Source organism: Littorina saxatilis, linkage group LG9 (genome assembly GCF_037325665.1).
Source record: "Littorina saxatilis isolate snail1 linkage group LG9, US_GU_Lsax_2.0, whole genome shotgun sequence".
NCBI lineage: Eukaryota > Metazoa > Mollusca > Gastropoda > Littorinimorpha > Littorinidae > Littorina > Littorina saxatilis.
In genome coordinates, this window is record NC_090253.1 from 28,615,405 (window position 1) to 28,637,330 (window position 21,926).

Genomic DNA, 21,926 nt, shown 5'->3' on the forward strand with positions numbered 1-21,926 from the left:
CCTCTTGAACGTCTTTGTCTTCTGGGTTCATAGGCTGCAACTCCCACGTGTACTTGGTTGTTGTTTTTTGCACGACGGGTCTGTTATGTACGTATATACTCGTTTTTCCTCCCGCCATTCAGGGAGTTATACTCCGTTTGTTGGTGTAAGTTTGCCTAAATGTCGATCCTTCCTTCTTTTCGAGGCTGTTTTTTCTTCTCTCAAGATGAGATTTGGGTTGTCTTACTGTGTGGGGTGGGGGGGGGGGGGTGTCTGTTGCTCTTTGACGATATGGTACTTCGAAGACCCTTTTGCGGAAACAGTTGTTTTCTTATGCCTGTGGTATAGAATATACAAGCCGACTCAAAAGGATGTGATTTCCCTAAAAATAGGGACACAGCTCTTCAAGGCAGCGTAGCAGGAGAGAGAGATGGGGGGAGGAGGGAGGACTGGCAGGGAGGGGTGTTCCCCGATGGCGCCACTTGGATCAGATCAGCCGATGATGAATTGACTGTTAATGTGTTGGGGGCTGAACCGTAGAATTAGGAGTTCTGTGGCGGCATCTTTTTGTTTACGTTTTGTGGAGTTGAGCGTTAATTCGGTTCCCTGACTCATTGCCTAGTCAGTCTACGGAAAATGGCACCATAACCAAGGATTTATTGCTAAAGAATTTCTGTTTTCAGATTCATGTTCTGCTATGTTTGTAGTATGTCTGGTCAAAAATCGAGAAAAATATAATTATTTTTAAAAAAGTTATCAAGTGTGTTTGTCAGTGTGTATTTTGTCACAAAGCGATTCTACGTTTTTTACATTGTCTGAACTGTTTTGACACCACGAACATCAAATATAACATGCAAGTCACAGTTTATGATTACAATATAAAAAAATGTCTAAGATATTAAAAATCAAAAGGTCAAGGTCATTGGGTCATAAGGTCAAATTTGTTGTTTATGCGTGAAGTGAAGGCTGTGTAATCATTTTCAGCAGCATAACGAATATTTTTTTTATACACGCACTAAACACACACACACACACACACACACACACACACACACACACACACACACACACACACACACACACACACACACACACACACACACACACACACACACACACACACACACACACACACACACACAGAGGGGAAATTCCAAAGTAATTGGTACACAAGGTCATATTTATTGTTTTCAACTAAAAGTAGAATACTGTACTCATTTTAAACCAAACATCATCTTTGTGAAGGTTTTGTTCTACAAAAACGTAAGTATTCATGTACAGGAGAATGTAAGCGCACTCAAGCAACATGTAAAAAGGCCACAAAGTTTGCAGTGTAAACTAAGAAAAGTAAGATGAATGATGTCAGGAAGTCGCTGGATAGTCTACCGCGTGACAAGGGAGCAGGGTATACAAAAGCAAACCATTCAAACACAAGCAATGAAACAACAAACGTAAACAAGGCAATTGATTAGATAAAGCATCACATAATCAAATAATCGACAACATTTTAAATTCAAAGCACATAACTCCAACATCATTACACAAACATTGCACAACATTCATAAACATTATTGACCAATAATGTATTCACAGCGTTAGTCATGCATTGGTCGACTGCAGACTGCAGAATTGAGCATCAAAGCAGTCATAAAACACTCAATGAATGCATTCACTGAATACAAATATCTGTGAACACATTCCGTAATCAGAAAAAAATCAGGAAACAACAGGAATGATAATAATTATGTCCCTTGAAAAACATCTCACAACATCAGTCACTGTCATAGAAATAAAGAAAGGCTACAATACACATTTGTACATTTGAAAAACATCTCACACCGGTCACAGTCATAGAAATAAAGAAAGTCTCCAATACATATTTGTACATTCTCCAAAGAGCAATGCTAGTTGTTCTCTTAATCATCTGTCTGTAGAAAGGCCTGCCCAACATCGATCCGTCCTGCGTACATGGTGACCGGCTTGGAAGCTCTGGTAGACATCCTTGTGAGTTTCTTTCAGATGCAGCATGTCCTGGAGATACAGGTGGAGGGATTTGGTGTAGAGGTTGTGCCCTGCTGCTGCCATGAAAGGCATCATTTCATGGACAGTGGACAGATGCAGGTCCCAGTTTCCTGTGCGTTCAGCTTTGAGGAACTTGCGCAGAATGTCAACCATGTCCATGTACTGAATCCACAGTGCAGCTGTGGGGTGGCACTTGAGGGTTTGCTTTTGGCGTTCTAGTTTTAGCTGAATCGATGCGATTGTCTCATCAACGCAAACTTCTCCTAGCGGGATAGCTCCACTCATCAACAAGTCCCACATGTTGGCTGCACGGGCAAGGTCCCCATCAGGCTCCTCACATGAGACAGGAGCATCTTCATTTGCTGATGGCGCGATATCATCCACTGTCCCAGCAATTTGCACATCTTCTGGTACATCTGTGCTATCAATTTCCTCAATGGAGACGTCACTTAGTGTCACATCCAGGTCTGGGAGTGGCAGAGAGATTTTGAACGTTTGTGAGGTCAGGAGTGCGTTCAGAGCCGAGTCAACCAGAAAGTGGCCTCTAACTGCTCGGGACACTGCCTTGCCTTGAAGCATGTAGTTGACAGCTGTTGGTGCATATGTCAGTTCTAGCACCTCCTGCAGACCGCTGCCCTCCATCAAACGTCCAATGCAGCCCAAAAAGCTCATTTCCATGTGAAAACCTTCAAGCCTTAGAACAATGGAGGCCAAGTCAGCATCATCAGGTTTGTTGGCGACGATCTCATGGGCTTTCCAAAATAGGGGCTGGTCGAAAGTGAGCACTGGAGTCGAGCCATGTCTCTTTGCTTCCTTCGCCGTGAACAGCAGTGTAGAATGAATGCAAGTCAGATCACCAGGGTTCATGTCGATCATTGGCAAGAAGAAAACGCTCGACTTACCAGGGTGACGGTCGTTGTGGACAGCCTGCATCGTTCCAGACCATGAAGGTCTTGCAGGCTTCAGCGGCCACACCACCTTCCACAAGACATCAAGGTGTATAGATGGGTCAACAGCTCGCAGGTTTTCTAGTTCCCTGTATGTAGTGTTCCCAAAGTGAACTGCATTTGACTGGAAATACACGATGTCAATTGTTCCCTTTTCTTTTGAATCTTTGGAGGTGACATCCAACCTAGGAATAGGCGTTGTTCGTCGTGTTCCAGGAGTTGTGGTAGCAATCATTCCCATACCATGGAAAAAATTGTATCCATCCAAGGTACAGGAATTGTGATCCACATTGTCAGCCACGTATTGTAGAATCACATTCTTGGCACATCCTGGAATATCTGTACTTTGGGACACAGCTGCATTTGCCTCAAATCTCTGCACCTCTGTGTAGGAAGACGAGAAGCCCATCGCATTCAACACATCGATCAGATATCGGGAGCCAAAATGGTGGTGCATTTGGACTCCAAGTCCAATTTGAAGTGGGGCGATGACAACCCTAGGTCGAGCTGCCTGGACAATTGCTTGTCCCACAGATGCAATTTTATTGTCAGCATCTTTTTCGCTGAAAATCAAACGCAGGAAAAGCTGAAGGGACTGGGGAACAAAGTCCAGGTTGTACGCCCCTGAAGAAATATCCTCTGATGTTGGATATTCCTTGTTTGTCGTTGCAGAAGCAGCTTTTATTTCATTCTTTATCAGTGCTGCAGCAGCTTTCACCAGCTTCAGTTTTTCACTTTCGTCGTCATTAGTCTTCGGAGAATTGTAGAAATCATGAAGAATGGATTTAGCTGTTGTGCGGAATGTTACAACATTAGACTTGCCCAGAATGTTCGCTATGATGATTTTTTCATCAAATCTCTCCAAGAGCTTTTCCTTCATCCATTTGGTGGTGTAACCAACCCCTCCACTGAACTCTTGCATTTTCTGCACAAGCTCTCCGATGGTGATCTGTTCGTCATCGTGGTTAATGAGATATTCTGCTGTTTTCTCAAAAACTTCAAGTTTTTCAGTGTCCGGTGGTCTACCCACACTTCGGCTTGGAGCGTTTGTCAGTGCGTATGCACCTGGCTTGTCATTATAACGTTTGGGAATTGACAGACCAAGCGCTCTGAAGTTACAGTTACAAGTTATATGGTACACAGCATCTGCTGCATGCAGGTCTCTTGCAAATTCAAGCTTTCCCTTGACGATATCTGCCCACTCATCATTTCTTTCGTCACATTTTTTTCAAAATTTCAGTTTGTAAAGATAATGTTCTGACTCTGTATGCCTCATCAGGTCCACGTGTTTTGGAAAGATTTACCCGAGTCCCACAGAAAAAGCAGCAACTTGCAAAGTCAAATCTGTGTTGCTTAGATCGTGTGCTTCGCTCTCCAAGCTCAGTCTTATCGGTATCTCTGTTTTGCTGTCTTAAGTCTTTCTCGATATTATTGTCGTTGGTGTAATCCCTTCGACACTCGATATGCACCCTTTGACCAACTGTAGGCTGAACGGTTCTGTTCTGTCTTCTCTGGCTCGAATCCTTGATTCCTGTATCAACAAACAAATAACATTGCTCACTACAAACTCTTTTTTATAGACATTTCAACAGAAGCACGCAATTTGTTAACCGGCTATGACCCCACACACTTGCTTTGATAAGTCTCACTGGATGACACCCAGTAATAAACAAACTACAAATACAGCACAACATGTAAAAGAACACCAAAGGGAAAAAACAACAAAAGAACAAAAACAAACAAAATAAAAAAAGGACATAAAACAAACAAACAAACAAACAAACGTTATAGTATACAGAACACTAAGAAACTCAAATTTATCATAAGAATTGAAACAAATCAAGAGAGAGAACATACTTGCACATCCTTTCTTTCCCAGGGTATTAAACTCGACGTCACATGGTTCGTTGCATATTGGACAGGTTTTTAATGGATCATCCATTGTGGTAGCCTTTGAAGTGCTGCAAGTAAAATAGTTTTCATGAACACAAATTTGTAATGTTCAACATTGATAACAGCACCACCATTAAATACCACAATAATATATAGTGCGTCCTGCATGTTACTTATGTAATCAGTTGATTCTAGAGGAAAACAACTAAAACACATGAAAATAGGAATTTTGACTGGAATGTTCAGCCATACAAATCCTTGCTAAAAGAGAGTTTTTCAGGCGGCAGTACAGACAGTAAAACCTTCAGTTAAAGTATTTTATGGAATAGTCAAACCAAAACTAACCTTCATTGTTTTAAAGTTGTAGATGACCACAAATAAACGTCCATGCAGCTCTGGTGTATCACAAAGACTGAAGTGAAAAACTGCTTCAAATAATCAAACTGTGAAGATTCCAGCAAGATGGTATCAAAGACAGGTTGTGCTGTCAGACCAGAGTTATGGTGAGAGCATCCGGCGAGCGCGCGGTCACGGCGATCAGATTACTGATAGCCAGCCTCCCTTACCCTCTATCCAGGAACCCCCTCATCCCCCCCTCTTCCTGCTGCAGAATGGCAGGCGAGTGATGCCATGATCTCTCTGTATCGAACTTTTAATCGATCATATCTCGGCCGTGCGATCTTCAAATGGAGTCGAATTGTGTATGCATGTTAAGTGTTCCATGCTGAGCGCAGCCATTATAAAATAAATTCTTTAGGATTTAATCCTTAGTCTCCGGCAGTATGACTGAACAATCACCTGATTGCGATCTCAATCCCATGCGAGTTCACCATTTTTGTCTTGTGCTGTGGGGATGGGGTGGGTTTTTGTTGTGTGTGTGTGTGTGTGTGTGTGTGTGTGTGTGTGTGTGTCTTGGTGCCAGCTGCTAGAAAAAAGTATGTTTGTCTAACTTTCGTTTTACTCCTTTGTGGGTGTTCCCAAAAGTGATTTTCTGTCTGTGTCTTCTTTTTCTTTTTGTCCGGCTGTCAAACCCTTCCTTTTGATAACCGTTTTCCTTGGGTTTTTTTATTCCCGTCTTTTTCCCCTCAAGTTCTCCTTCCACTTCCGGAACAAACCCAGACTCGGAATCGAAAGCTACCCACAAAAAACCAGAAATCAAAACAAGCAACAAGAAACAACAACAAAAACACACAAAAAATGAAGTAAGTTTCCACAGCGAAGAACAGCATCCGTGTCACTGCTGCAGCGGCCCAGCTAACGTTGCATTGCACGCTGGCGTCTCATCGAAGTCTGGAACCAATTACCAGGCGGTGCCATGCAGTCACTGACTTTTACACTCTTATACCTCTGTGTGAAGAACACAGAGCTGTACCGTGCCGTGTGTTTGTTGCCCCAATTACCTGGGTTACTTACCATTCCTCCTCCCTCTCTACTCGTGGCCACACTTGTAACAACAAGGGTTGCCTAATTGGACTTTGGGGGTCATCACCCTGCTGGTGCATCTTCTTATTAGATTTCTACAGGTCAATCAGAGAGTCTGAGCCTTTCTCGCTCGGCGCCCCACTCGTGCTGAAGAAGGGACTCTCAGCTTGGCACAGAAACTACAGAAAACAAAAATCAAGTAAAATAAAAGAATTTGAAAATAATACATTACAATAAAAATTAAAATAAACAAAATATGAAGTACTTTTATCGCCTCACCTGAAAAGGGAAACGAAATGTATGGGGAAGAAACTGGTTGGTTGTCATCGGAAATTGGTTTATGCATTCTTTTACAGACGCTGCCCTACACGCCACCAGGCGTGAAAGGCAGTAAGTAAGTATTCTTTTACAGAGAGGAAGGGGGTAAGAGGGGGGGGGGTGGGGGTGGGGGGTGGGTAGGGAGATTGCGAGAAAAAAATGTAACTGACACACATAAGAGCCCATTGACTCTTGTCAACATCTACAGCGTTCACTTATCAGCACTAACCCTCACCGATTAAATCGGGCACCCATAAAAATTAGTTTGGGGTCCATTGCTAAGCACATGTTGCGGTCGTTACGCGGTTTTATCGGGGGAAGACATGAAGGCAACGATTGTTTCAGGCGCTCGCGCTATTCAGCTTGATATCGCCCAGTCTGGCATTAGCCACGTGGTGCGCACATTACTAGTCCTATTGTATGAATGCTCGATGGGGAGAAACTGAGAATCGCACAAATTCGGTGTGAGGTTACATGGTGATTGTTTATCGGTGTTTTTTTGTATGTCGAGGTATTGTTTCGAAGGGGATGGGATGTAGAGGGAGTAGGGAAGTTACGAGTAGTTGTGGACTGTGAATGTTGTTGTAGCAGATTATTGGATGTAAAAGACTATACGTATTTATGTTGTTTCAGGAAAGGGGTGGGGGTAGGGGTTGTTTGGCGGAACGGGAGGGGTGAATGTGTCCTCTTGTGTGTGTGTGTGGCCCTGCGACAGAGAGACTGAGAATGACCTACTGTAAACTATCCAACTAACCTCACACATACACACTCACACAGACAGTAAGTTTTCTTCTCCAAGAGCATTTACCATGCAAAAAAAAACAAGGCATCTCAGCGTAAGGACGCGGCCCCCGTCCCTCCGTACATAATAATTGGCCTGAGAAAACGACTCCCAAACCGATTCAATCATCAGCCCTCTCCATCTAGAGGGATTGAGTTACCGACAGTGTCTCAGTGCCGACTTGGCGCTACAAAGCTCAACTTGTTCTCAAAGGGGGGAGAGATGGCAGTTCTCTGCGACCCTCCTGATTTGATAAGCAGCGTTTATAGCCAGTCAAGATGGAGGGGGGCGGTGTGGGGAAAGGGGATGGGGGTGGGGGGCTGAAATAGGAGGTCTTGAACACGTGGATCGGATTTCAAAAGGAGCCTGGAGCGGTGTGTACGAAGTGACTGGCATTGAACAAAAAACAATCGCTGACAACTTTCTCGATCTTTACTTTTACCCCCCCCCCCCCACCTCCCACCTTTTCTCTCGCTCTCTCTCGCTCTCTCTCTCCATTACCCTCGAAAAATAAAGTTGGTTCGTTCGTTCGTTCGTTCGTTCTCTCTCTCTTACTCACTCAATCTTTTTCTCCCCCCCCCCCCCTCCCCTCTCCTTCTGCCCCGTCTCCGGCCTCTGTTGTCTTTGTCTCTCTGTTCTTATAGTCGGAGCTGATACTAAATCATTCTCCCCCTCCGTTTTCGCATTTCTGCCGTTCTGGTTCGAGCACAGTGAACGAATGGCATAGATGGGACCCATCTGTGGAATTCGTTCTAGCACTGTGAAAGAAAAAAAAGGAGGAGATTGGAGAAAGCAGAAAGAGGAAGGGATTGGGGACGGGAGGGGGGGGGGGGGGGGTACAAAAAGAAAAAGAAAAAAAGAGACGATCGGTTTGTATCACACTACCACATACTCATACTTGCCAGTGGCTGTGCTTGCGATGCTGTGTGTGTGTGTGTACCGCTACGATTGGCTTGAACTGTATTGCTGCCCCACACAGTCCCAGATCGGCAACTCAGGCTCCGGCTTCGATGCTGGCTTTGGGGGAGGGGGGGGGGGGGGGGTAGGGGGTAGGGGGTCGATTTGTGATCTCTTCGGCTCGTATAGGCTGGGGAGTTCAGTGCTTGTAGTTGGTTCGGTAGTTATAGTTGCTGAGCTTGCCCCTTCTCGTGATTCTTTGTGGGGGTTGAACCCTTACCATTTCTTCTTGTGTTTTTTGTTTGCCCGCGCTTTTTGTGTGTGTATTGTGTGAAATGGAATGATGATGGGCTGGATTGTCGCTTGCCAGGCCCTCTGGCTGCCATCGTGAGTGTTTTGATTTTTTGGTTTGATGGGTAATTTTGTGTTATTTTGATAGCATCGTCGTCTGGGCACTGGTTGTCGAGTGGCTGGATTTGAAGGGTAGTGTGTGTTCTTGGCCATGGATGTCAGGTTTGCTGACTATGGTCTGTCTCAGTCTCTTTCCTAACTGCGGAAGAACGGAAGAGATCGATTTCAAGAATTAGGTGTTCGGAACTGATAGTGGGAAAACCGAGTGGAAACACCACATGCAAGCAATGCCATTGGGGGCATGTAAGACAGGGGAAAGCTGGATACTCTGGTCGACTGTGGTGTACTACTGTTGTCTTCACTTTCGTATGCTTTAGACAATTAGGACTTAGCAAGAGTTAGCATCAGTATGGAACGCGTAGTGGGGTCAGTTTCACGTAGATAATAGGATAATCTCGTCTGTTCGACATTATGTTTTAGGCAACTGTTGCTGACTGAAATTTCTTGCAGCAACATTTGACTATGTACTTCGTGTTATTTGACATTATTGTTGGGGACTTTCGACATAGTGCAGAGCAACTTCGGTACCACCCGAACCGCACTCGTTCCTGTGATGCTCTGTACGTCTGTATTTTGAATGTCACGCACGTGGTCCTACTTCAGTAATTGTTGTTGTTCATTCAGCCTCTTCTTTTGCATGATCAGCATGGTTGTTTACCACTCGGTATTTAAAAATATCATTGATCAGTGTGTGAAGGGAAAACCGACTGTTCACTCCAAGCCAAATTCAGAGAAGCCAGGACATTTGACACACACATACAGGCAGACACACTGACAGACAGACGGACACACACACAGACACAGACACACACACACACACGCACACACACACACAGTGAATCTCCCATCACACACACACAACCCCCCACCCCCCGACACACACATGTGCAGTAATTCTACATCACAGTAAAGACCTATATCCAGTGTTTCAAGGAAGTCCAAGCTATGACTGAACAGGGAAAGGGTTAGCAGTAGGACAACAAGAGCGGAGTGGAACCCACGAGAGGGCAATAGCAGCAGCATCTGGGAAATGGATCACACACGCGTTGGATCGAACAAAGAAATCCATTGAGGAACGCCTGACAGCTTTGATTACCTCAGCTGTGTCTTTGAGTCCGCTCATTGCCAGATCAGCCAATTGATCGCTTGAAAGGGGTGGGGGAGGTGGGCGGGGAGGGGGGGTTTGTGAAACATGATCTTGACTTTTGATGCCGTTCCGTGTGTGTGTGTGTATCCTCTTCGTGCGCGCTTGTGTGTGTCACTGTGAGTATGATGTTGTTTGAAAAGCAGGAAAGGGTACTGAAACCTGTTGTTTCTGTAAAGTATTGATCGCTGTCGTGTACTGTTGATGCTGCCTACTCCATTATTGATCAAAGGAAGGCATGGCAGTACAGAAGTGATTTTAATGATGATTACTGATCTCGATCGCTGTATCGTTAAGTGTCAATACTATTTTGGGCCCCAATACATTGCGGGAACAAGCCCCCCCCCCCCCCGGTGTTTTGGACGGCTGTCAATCATGATTGTCTTAAATCAAGTATACTATTACTTGCTGAAACTGTTTTGATGTTTTCCTGACAATTTGATGTCTTGATGTGCATGCCACTTGTAGTCGATTCTGATCAGTTTTCAAGTACACTGCCCGTGGAAGAAAGTCTTTAGCCGTGTTATGTGCCCGAGCGTCCATGCGCGCGGCATTTGCTTCCCTTCTCGGCACCTCACCATGATGTTCAGTATTGGCCAGTTTGTGTCAGCCGAGAAAACAAGCATCATATTTTGTAGAACGGGATTGGACACCATGTAGACTTACACAGAGAATGCTCATCCCGCAGTGGGGCACTGCGGTTATGAAATTAAAGGCCCCTCCTGTTTTTGGAACCGCAGGAGCTTTCTAGTTTGCTGTTAGGTAGATTTTTGGTTCCTCTTTCCTGTCATGCTCTCTTTTTCTTCATGAATTCTTTTCTTTTTTCTGCCTTCTTGCTCATTCACCTGTATTTTTTCCAAAAATCTCTTCTCTTGCCGCTTGTCTCGCGATTCATGTATAGTTTAATCTGTTAGTGTTCTGATGTAAGTCCAGCAGTAGATAGGTTAAGCCTATTTTAACATACTGGAAACTGGTAATCTTCCAGTAGGTATTAATTTAGTTTTACTAAAGCCTGCTGGGACACAAGTAATGGGTTAGTGCATTTGTAAACAGGAATCGCTTGACAAGTGGCCCCCTTCATCCCCCCCTTCCTCGTCCTGATATGGCTCTGCGTAGTCGGCTGGACGTTAAGCAACAAATAAACAAACAAACAAACAAACAAACAGAGAATGCTCACACTACTTGCACGTGTTAATTACTGGCACTCAGCGGCCAGTTTGTAAGAGAAGAATCTAATGACCCTGAAGAATGTGGAAAGATGAGTTTTGTACATGATTAAGTTGGACCCACACATGTACGCAGTTATTGCGCAAAGTAACGATTTGATCAAGTACAAGGATTAGATGGACATTGACATAATTGGCTAGTGAGCCGAGGAGCCAAAAGGTCAGCTGAGCAAACCTTATGTATCGAATCAGTGCATAGATGTGATGGACACATAATTGGTCGATGGGCAGGAGAGCCAAAAGACAGCTTGGCAAAGTGTATCGAGCACTTCACGTGGCTCGTTCTTGGCAACACTTGCAGGTCTATCCTGTTTGTCCCCCATACCACTCCGCATGCTAGAATCGCCATCTGGCGGCGACGTACAGCGTAGCTCTCGAAGAGTCTTTGGTATTTGTCGGCCCGGCGCGGCCTGCTCGGCTTCGAGAACCCACGACACCCTTGATTTATTGGATGACCCCGCGCACTGCTCACATGTACGCGATCCCAACACACACCGAGCAAAACTCGGGTTGGAGTGAAGTGGCGGGGGGTAGGAAAGGGGGTGGGAGGTGATGTGTGATGGCGTTTGGCTGTGGACCCGGATATCTCCTCCTCCCCCCCCCCCCCTCCCCGACACTAAAAAAGTAGGTTTTCTTTCCATCACTCTTGAGATATTCTCCTATCCGTTCTATTTCCCGTTAGATCCTTGTTCTTTGTGCCGCTGGAAGGTTTTGGGCATTTTGAAGTTTTGGTCAGATAAGCACGTCTGGTTCTGCATCGCAGCCAGGCTCGGATGTTTATTGGATTTGATAACACGTAGACTGCGTATGATTACAAAATATGAACGGAGATTGGGGTAAGAAGTTCCGAAAAACCGTAACACACAGAGTATCTGAGCACTGGAGTTGGTCATGATGTATCGAGTAGGTTTGTCGGTCACTCAGATAGTCTTGTGTGAAACTGTGGCTGTTTCGGATTTCAGAGGATTGTGGGTGACAGTTCGGTCTATGTTTTTATGATGTCACAAAGCGATGATATCATGGAACTGACCCAACTCCACCCCCCCCCCCCCCCTCCCTCCCTCCCCACCAACCGGCCACGCGAGCCTCTCATCCGAATTTTCTCTCTCTCTCTCTCTCTCTCTCTCTCTCTCTCTCTCTCTTCCTTCTCTCTCTCTCTCTCCCTTTTCGCTCTTTTCTCTCTCCCTTTTCGCTCTTTTCTCTCTCCCTTTTCGCTCTTTTCTCTCTCCCTTCTCTCTCTGTTCTCTCTCCCTCCCTCCCTCGCTCGCGAGTGATGTGTGCGAATGAGATTCTAGAATTGTGTGTGTGCGTGTCTGTGTGTATGTCTGTCTGTTAGTGTGCCAAGGCGGTTGCATGCTCGTGTGTTGCGAGGTCATGTGCATGTGGGAGAACACCGATCGTTCAACTGAGGTAGGATGGGGGGGGGGGGGGGGGGGGGGGGGTGGGGTTTGGAAGTTAATCAAAGAGAATAGATAAATTATGACAAGGCTTTCGATTTGCCCCTATATCATTGACAGAGAGTGGTGCCCAAGTTGACGTCAACAACGCCCACAAATTGAATCCATTCACGCCTTGTTTCCCGGCCGCTGTATGGCAGGCGTATTGAATCATGGTCGTGTCAGCAACGCGTGTACCGTAGACACCATTCAGCGGGGCTTGCGTGACATTTGGACATATTTCTATCTTCTGTCGATCATGGCATCGAAATAGTGTTTGCAGGTCCTCTATGTGTGTGTGTGTGTGTGTGAGTGTGTGTGTGTGAGTGCGTGCGTGCGTGCATCTATGTCCGTTCGTCCCTCTCCCCCTCCCTCCATCTCTATCTCTCTCTATATATATGTATATATGTATCTCTCTCTCTCTCTCTCTCTCTCTCTCTCTCTCTCTCTCTCCATCCCTCACTATCTCTCTACCTCACTCTCTCTCTCTACCCCTCACCCCCGCCCCCATTCGGCATCGCTTCTGCCCTATCCCCGATCCCAAATTATATAATTATGCGTGTGTTTGAGAAGTGATCAATGTTATTGGCAGGTGCGCGTAGTTTTTTGCCACATGGCAGCTATTTGGAGATGTAATCAGCAGGCTTGGGCCGAGTGTGTTTGTTGCAGGCAACAAGGCAAGTGTCAAAACAATATGTTATTGGGCACAGGGACAGAAGGGGACTTGTTGTTGGCGTATCAATGGAAATGGTTGTGATAAGCCTTGATTTTGTTTGTTTTTCTCGTAGATTTCGACCTGTTTTGTTTTGAAGAGGGCTTTGGTGTTGGTGGATTTTTTTTTATTCTATTTCGGAAAGTTCATGGTCAGACAGATCATTGAGGCTCTCGCTCTCTCTCTCTCTCTCTCTCTCTCTCTCTCTCTCTCTCTCTCTCTCTCTCTCTCTCTCTCTCTCTCTCTCTCTCTCTCGCTCTCTCTCTCTCTCTCTCTCTGTCTCTGTCTTTCTCTGTCTGTCTGTCTCTCTCTCTCTGTCTGTCTCTCTCTCTCTGTCTCTCTGTCTGTCTCTCTCTCTCTGTCTGTCTGTCTCTCTCTCTTTCTCTCTCTCTCTGAAATGCAATGCTCTCTCTCTCTCTCTCTCTCTCTCTCTCTCTCTCTCTCTCTCTCTCTCTCTCTCTCTCTCTCTCTCTCTCTCTCTCTCACTGAGAATAAATAGACCTGTTCATTCTGTCTTGTTCAATCGACATAAGGATGTAGTAGTAGTAGTAGTAAATGTCTTTACATTTTAACAACACCGCTTCCAACAGCCCTCCTCATCCCCCTCCCCCAACCCTACCCTTCCTCTCACTCCTCCCCCTCCCCCTTGCATTTTTTGTCCAACGCCTGTGGTATTCAAGTCAGCCCAGTACCAGAAAATATGGCTTGCTCTAAGCTGACGGGATTGGGTTTAGTGCCGGATATAATTAATGAAACGAAGCGTCTGGTTGATCTCCACAGTTTCTTGTCAAGCATTTCATGTCTTGTCCAATATAAAACGGAAATGTCTGTGCAAGAAGATGTAAGTTTTGGTGGGGGGGGGGGGGGGGGAGATGGGATGGGATTGGGAGAATAAGGAGTTGTTCTGACTGTTTGTGGAAATAGGCTGATAGAGCCCTATCTCGGAACACTGAGAATGGGTTAGCAGATGCTGTTGTTGTGTACGTTACTGGACTGAAGTTTGCAGGAAATCAATACCTCATTCTGTCACAAATCATTGGGCAAACAATAAAACCCAGTTACTAACTATCAACAAACCAACCAGCTAATGCATCCCTCAATCAGTCAAGTAATTAATTGTTCGATCAGTTCGATTCACCACTCGGTGGAGCTCAGGATGTATTTGCGTATGAAAATGTACACGACGACGATGATGATGACGATGACGATGATGATGATGATGATGATGATGATGATGATGATGATGATGATGATGATGATGATGATGCAAGCAGGTTGCTGAACAGATAATTACACATAATTGCTTGTTAAGGTGATGATTGATGTGGCGTGACGTGACGTAATGTAATGTAACGTAATTAACGTAACGTAACGTGACGTGACGTTTCAAGCAGGAGGAGGACGACGACGACAACGACGACGACAACAATAAATTTAACAATTTCCTTTGTACCCGACTCGCAGTTTTATATCACAGACGCCTTGTGTTCTGTGTGTTGCAGGACATTCGCAAGGTGGTTGCCCCGCTACTGAAGAGCTTTCAAGGGGAGGTAGACTCGCTCTCCAAGAGAAGCAAGGCGGCAGAGGGCGCCTTCCTCTCCGTCTACAAACGCCTCATCGACCTCCCAGGTTAGTTAGCCATATTCCGTCTTTGGGGTGGGGGGGGGGGGGGTGGGGGGGGGTATTTTTTTGTCGTTGATGTTTCGATGTTGTTCCAGATACTATGCTAGTAGATTATAACATTTGGAACTATTTGTGCTTATCTCCGTTCTGTGTCTTTGTCTAGTTCTTTGATTGCATTTTAATCTGTCAGCCTGTACCTATCTCTCTATTTACAAGTGTCTCTGTATCTCTGGCGTTTTCCCCCTCTGAGTCTGTCTTTCTGTCTCTCCCTCCCCCGCTCCGACCCCCACCCCTAACCACTACCTAAGTTTTTTTGATTGAACGGACACTAACGCATGCATCGAAAGAGTATTTCTATATCCTCATGATACTTACAATTCAATTTGCCCCCCCCCCTCTCTCTCTCTCTCTCTCTCTCTCTCTCTCTCTCTCTCTCTCTCTGCCCCCCTCCCCCCTCCTCTCTCTCTCTTTTGTCCTTCGCTGCCTCACCAGTCTGTTCTCCTGTCTTCTTCCCTCATCGGCCAGCCATTTCATAAGCAGACATAACGCAACAGTATGTACATAGGACCTACCCCTCACTTCGTTTGCCTCTGTCCCGAGGTTCACCTGTTGCCAAACGATCACATCGAGCAGCGTGCAAACATTAAACGACCACCTTGTTGCCGCGTTCAGCTTTTTGCATGTCATTATGCACAATGCAGCGCTTGTGTACTGAGTTCGGTTGCTGCAGGCCCATCCTTCCTGTATATCGTTGTCTTGTCTCTCTTATCTCTTTCTTCTCCGCGTTTATATAAAAAGAAAAAAGTTTGAAAAAAGGGAGGAGTCAGTTTTAGAGGGATGAGGCATTATATGTCTTAAGTTTTGGGGATGCTTATTGTCAGAGTGGGGGTGGTATGGGAGGGGAGAGCTTTCGCTAAAAGACACTTGTTAAAAAGAAGAAGTGAAACTTGTGTTTTTTAGAGAAAAAACGCAGAACGTGTTTTTAAAATTTTTTTTATATAACTTATGTGATGGTTCGTTATTTGGGTATGTTTGCGTCAGGATCGAATGTAACACAAATACACTTTTTGACTCACATGCGAAGCAAAAGTGAGTCTATGTACTCACCCGAGTCGTCCGTCCGTCCGTCCCCCCCGTCCGTCCGGCCGTCCGGCCGGCCGTCCGGAAAACTTTAACGTTGGATATTTCTTGGACACTATTCAGTCTATCAGTACCAAATTTGGCAAGATGGTGTATGATGACAAGGCCCCAAAAAACATACATAGCATCTTGACCTTGCTTCAAGGTCAAGGTCGCAGGGGCCATAAATGTTGTCTAAAAACCAGCTATTTTTCACATTTTTCCCATTTTCTCTGAAGTTTTTGAGATTCAATACCTCACCTATATATGATATATAGGGCAAAGTAAGCCCCATCTTTTGATACCAGTTTGGTTTACCTTGCTTCAAGGTCAAGGTCACAGGAGCTCTTCAAAGTTGGATTGTATACATATTTTGAAGTGACCTTGACCCTGAACTATGGAAGATAACTGTTTCAAACTTAAAAATTATGTGGGGCACATGTTATGCTTTCATCATGAGACACATTTGGTCACATATGATCAAGGTCAAGGTCACTTTGACCCTTATGAAATGTGACCAAAATAAGGTAGTGAACCACTAAAAGTGACCATATCTCATGGTAGAAAGAGCCAATAAGCACCATTGTACTTCCTATGTCTTGAATTAACAGCTTTGTGTTGCATGACCTTGGATGACCTTGACCTTGGGTCAAGGTCACATGTATTTTGGTAGGAAAAATGTGTAAAGCAGTTCTTAGTGTATGATGTCATTGCTAGGTTTAGTTATTTGAAGGTCAAGGTCATGTAAAGGTCAAGGTCAAGCATGTGAGTCGTATGGGCTTTGCCCTTCTTGTTTACAAGATTGTCAAAAGATCTTTCTTGTTCGAGGAAGTTCTCTCCATTGTCTACCTCTTTAGTTCTAAACTATGTCGACATCAGTTAAAAAGATATATATGATATTGTTTGGATTTCTATTTCTGTTTGTTTGTTTGTTTTTCTGTTAAATACAAAGCATTTTTACATGGCAGGTGCATCCGGCCAATGACATTCACAGGAAAAGAATGGAGATGTGACTTATAGATCACGTTTGATTTTAATTGTTGGAGAGCTTTCGCTAAAAGACACTTGTTAAAAAGACGTAGGTGGATCACAAAACTGTTATTAAGCAGACACGTATGTCTATTTGGACAGTGGAAGAGATCAAGATCTAAGGTGCAAAAGAAGGACTGTCAAGCAAGCTATTGAGATATTTTAGATAGCACGTGTGTATATAGACGGCGAAAGCGATCAAGGCCGAAGGTAAACAAGGGAAATTGTCAGCCGGTATTATGCACGCTGCTAGTGATCAAACCCTGAAATGTAGAAGGGGACTGTTTGAGATTCATGCCAACACAATAGAGATTTGGGGAGGGGGGGGGGGGGGGAGGGGGTGTCGATGCTCAGAGGATTTGGGGTCTGGGAAAGGGGTGGGGTAAAGGGAGAGGGGTAGTGATGAGGTCCACGGGCAGTCCAGAAAAAATATATGGCAACACTTTAGCACCAAAAGTTATACATTGCACAAATAAATGTGATCTTTGTTGTTGCGTATGAATTTTAGGAAGAACACAATTACTGAAACCCTGGAAGGTAATCAAATCAGACTTTGGGGCGAGTATGCTATACAATAAGCCAAACATGTTAATTGAAATAATTTAATGGTCCTTCTTGTAAACAAATCAGTGAGGAATTGCCAACACTACTTTTTGTATGCTTTGGTTGCACTCTCGGTGAAAGTGTTAATTGCTAGTACAGTATTTGCAGTGATCATGTTTGGCATATTAGTGCTCCAAAAGTCATCATTCTTTTATCTCGCAAGGTACAATTCAATCAGCAGGTGCCTTTTTAGTTATTTGCGAATTACTGTGATTTATACGTGAATTCTTCTTTGGCTAGAATGCTGTTAAAGTTATAGGAAGCTAGCACAAACAGTCTGGATTATTACTTTGCAATATTAAGGTTATATACACCATGTTTTTAACTATGAGTTTCTCTGTGTAATCTTTGTAAATTGTCACTTTTGGCGCTAGCATGCCGTCATAGTATGGGATGGAACGAGGAGTACCTGGGGTAGAAGCCACAGATACCCCGGGTGTTGTTGACACATGGGGTGGATGTGGCGACCCATTGTACACACTCGGGGGGAATCGTATTCAGGCACTGAGAGCCCTTTGCCGACACATCTTCGATGCCTTCGACCCTCCATGATCATTATTAGTTTGGTGGACCGGGGATGAAAGGGGGAGGGGGAGTGGGAGGGGGGGGGGAGGGGAGGGGACAAGGTGTTTAATAATGCGGGAGACGCAGGTTGGAGAAAGGAGTTGTACAATGGGGTAGACGGGTACCAGAGAGAGCATACCCGCGGGGATCATGGTGTGGACAGGGAGGGAAGGAAACTATTCTTTCTTTCTTTATTTATTTGGTGTTTAACGTCGTTTTCAACCACGAAGGTTATATCGCGACGGGGGAAGGGGGGAGATGGGATAGAGCCACTTGTCAATTGTTTCTTGTTCACAAAAGCACTAATCAAAAATTTGCTCCAGGGGCTTGCAACGTAGTACAATATATTACCTTACTGGGAGAATGCAAGTTTCCAGTACAAAGGACTTAACATTTCTTACATACTGCTTGACTAAAATCTTTACAAAAATTGACTATATTCTATACAAGAAACACTTAACAAGGGTAAAAGGAGAAACAGAATCCGTTAGTCGCCTCTTACGACATGCTGGGGAGCATCGGGTAAATTCTTCCCCCTAACCCGCGGAGGGGTAGGAAACTCATCGATGAACTCACATATATATAGAGGAGTTCGACTTTGTTGTTGTGGTCACAATCAGGTTTTCTTGTGATACCTCCTCTTCACCACGGCCTCCCCCAGCATCACCTCTGAGTAACAACACGCTCAGATTGACTGTTAGAGGAAATTATAATGGCTTCATTCAACATAATGTGACGAAGAAGAAAAAAATCTCACGAAAAAAAAAGCGTTTTTACATGCACAGAAGCGCGCCCAGAGAGTCTGGGACCATTGGAACCCATTTTTATCGTGTCGGACACAACTTTCTATAGTTGTTCTGTACTTATACTCGTACGTTTCAGACCCCGGTGGCTGTGTTGGATCGGTCTCCAGGACCGCTAGGACCCGTTTTTAAGTTCCCTTTGCACTATCTCTGGTTTTTCTATGAACTTGTCCTGTTCAGACCCAGTTGCTGTGTTGGAGCAGGAAGAACAGACACAGTCTAAGCGGACCCATAGAGTCTGGGGGAACTAGGCTATATTTTTACAGTGGCAGACGCACATTTCTAGAGTTTTTCCTACGTTATTGTTTCCGGTGGCTGTCACGGAGCCAGCAAAGAAGCAGGCCAAGAGAGTCTCAGACAACTACAACCCATTTTTACAGTGGTATACATCATTTTCTAAGAGTGTTTTTTGTACTTATTTATTCCAGACCCGGTTGCCGTCTTGGAGCAGGCGATACAGGCCCAGAAGCGGGCCCAGAGAGTCTCAGACCTTGAGATCGAGAACAAACAGTTGCGGGAAACGCTCGACGACTACAACAACGAATTCGCTGAAGTGAAGAATCAAGGTAAGAGTTGGAGGAAAGATGATCTGAACGGCGTGTGTGTGTGTGTGTGTGTGTGTATGATGGTGGGTGTTGTGTTATCCTGTCCGTCCGTCTGCCTGTCTATCGTCCTGTCCATCCGTTGTCCTGTCTGTCCGTCGGTCTGTCTGTCTGCGCATGCGTCTTCGAGGTGTGCATTTTGGTGTCACTGTATGTGTGTGTGTGTGTAAGTGTGAATGCGTGCGTGCCTGTCTGTCTGTGTGCCTGTCTGCCTGTCTTGATTTTGCTTTCTGAGGACTCGTGTTGCCAGTGCCATATACTGTCTCCACCTCAGGATGACGTTTTTTTCAATATATGTCTTTGTGTGTGTTGTGTTCTCGTTCTGGGCTGGTTAAAATTTTTAAAAAACAACTCATTGATCGGTTTCTGTAATGTGTATTCATACTGGTTCGGAAAAATTACTAGCTAGCTCGATCACAGGATCACTGAAAATGCGCTACTTTCAAGCAATGTTGCACCAAATTAGGGGTAAGTAGGAAATGACACACAGTTGACGATCAGTAGCATGAAAGGTCGAAGGGATATGGACAAAAGCTTCGGTCACACGACGTGACAAATTGCCTTAACAAACGATCCCCTCAAAATTGGACCCCCCCCCTCTCCCCACCACCATGTCAGCCATCGCTGTTACTCGATAAATAAGGCCATGACAGATATTCGTCCATTCATTCGACACGTGCAGCTAGTCCCATTGACTGTGACAGTTGTGAAACTGGCTGAACGAGCAAGTAGGGCGATTGCGGTGTAAGTTTGTTGTCCGATCTGTGTGTCTGTCTGTCGCTCGCTCGCTCTCTCCCTCTTTCTCTGTGTAAATGGCCCAGTCTCTCTCTCTCTCTCTCTCTCTCTCTCTCTCTCTCTCTCTCTCTCTCTCTCTCTCTCTCTGTGTATGTGTCACTCTTAAAAACAACCCCAAGAAATCCCCAAAAATCAACTATTCAGATGATCGCCATCACAACCAGCCGCAAGTGTACAACCCCCACCCCTCCCCTCTGCCCCCTCCACACACATCCAGCCCCTTGACCCGTATTTGTATGTCGTCACAATTCTTACGACAGTATTGATGGCAGATTGGCGCCTGCTTCCCCTCTTCTCCTTTTTCGCCCCCCCCCCACCCGCCCCTCCCAACCCCCGTCTCTACCCCGACCCCCCACCCTCCATTGGCACACACGGAGAGATGACATAATACAAGTCATGGACTCGACCGTAGTCGCTCTTATACTCCCTTTTGGACATTCTTTGTCAATCTCACCCCAAACTCTCTTACTCGCTCAAAGTTCATTGCGAGAAAACGAACCCCATTATGAAATTAGCTCAGACTTGACCCCTCCCTTATACCCTTTAGCCCCACACATACCCCTCATCTCCCGCATCATATTAGCAAAATCACAATCGCCATGTCGAACGGCTAAGCTACACACTACTTCACTCTCTGCCCTTCTCTGTCCCGACAGGCGACAAAATCAAAATCGCCCATTACTGGCAGCTTAGCCCCCTCGTATCGCCTGTTGAGAGCTCCATTCATGTCCGAACGACCCCCATAGCACGCAGGGGGTGGGGGGTGGGGGGGTGTGTGAATGGGGTTCGGGGGGTTAGAACCTTCTCCGATACGTGATTGGGACGCCGTAGTGTGGTATTGATATTTAACCACCGCTCTGACATTTACCGCCCCTGTCTGCTCCCTGCTTACTCCCCTTGGTTTCATCCGGGTCACCCCCGTGATGGTCGGAGCAATTGGCTCCGGTATTTCCGCAATTAACCGAACGGTCGTACTGATGGTGGTGGTGGTGGTGGTAGATGATGGCCCGTGGTAGATGGGGAAGTCTTTTTGTGGTGATTTGTGTGTGTGTGTGTGTGTGTGTGTGTGTGGGTGCATGCGTGCGCGTGCGTGCGTGTCAGTTTTAGGGGCGTTAGAGGATGGGGTGGAAGCAGTTGTCAATGGAGTAAACCTCAACCTGAGAGGACCGAGCAAGAGGACGCTTATTGTGATGCGTTCCATAGGTTTCAAGTTCACTTGTCAAAGGGCAACGGGCAGTAAAGACTTTGCCTCGGACAGTTTTAAAACGAAAATAGAATACTAAAGGTGTTGAGAGTCATGTAGCGAGAACTAATATTAAACTATTTTATTGTAAGAGCAGGTTTGAAATTTCTTAAGATATACGTTCGTATTATGTAAGTGCAGTTATTTCACAAACTTCCAGTGCATAGAGAATTTTTGTAGTTATTGGTTTCAAACCCGTCGCCACTTTATTCGTTTGTCTCTAAGATCACATTTACAAATTTAATCTGTTTGTGTTCCTTTTTACATTTAGTCAAGTTTTGACTAAATGTTTTAACATAGAGGGGGGAATCGAGTGTGTGTGTGTGTGTGTAGAGCGATTCAGAGTAAACTACTGGA

The 21,926-nt window shown here is 45.2% G+C and overlaps 1 long non-coding RNA gene across 3 annotated transcripts in view; it reads left to right on the forward strand.

Moving 5' to 3' along the window:
• Positions 1 to 19,514, forward strand: part of LOC138975791 (uncharacterized) — a 40,194-nt gene extending 20,680 nt beyond the window's left edge. For all 3 annotated transcript variants that reach the window (XR_011458749.1, XR_011458750.1, XR_011458748.1), the window contains 2 exons: positions 14,691 to 14,817; positions 19,358 to 19,514. This is a non-coding gene — a long non-coding RNA (uncharacterized lncRNA). The remainder of the gene's footprint in view (positions 1 to 14,690; positions 14,818 to 19,357) is intronic.
• Positions 19,515 to 21,926: the final 2,412 nt, after the last annotated feature.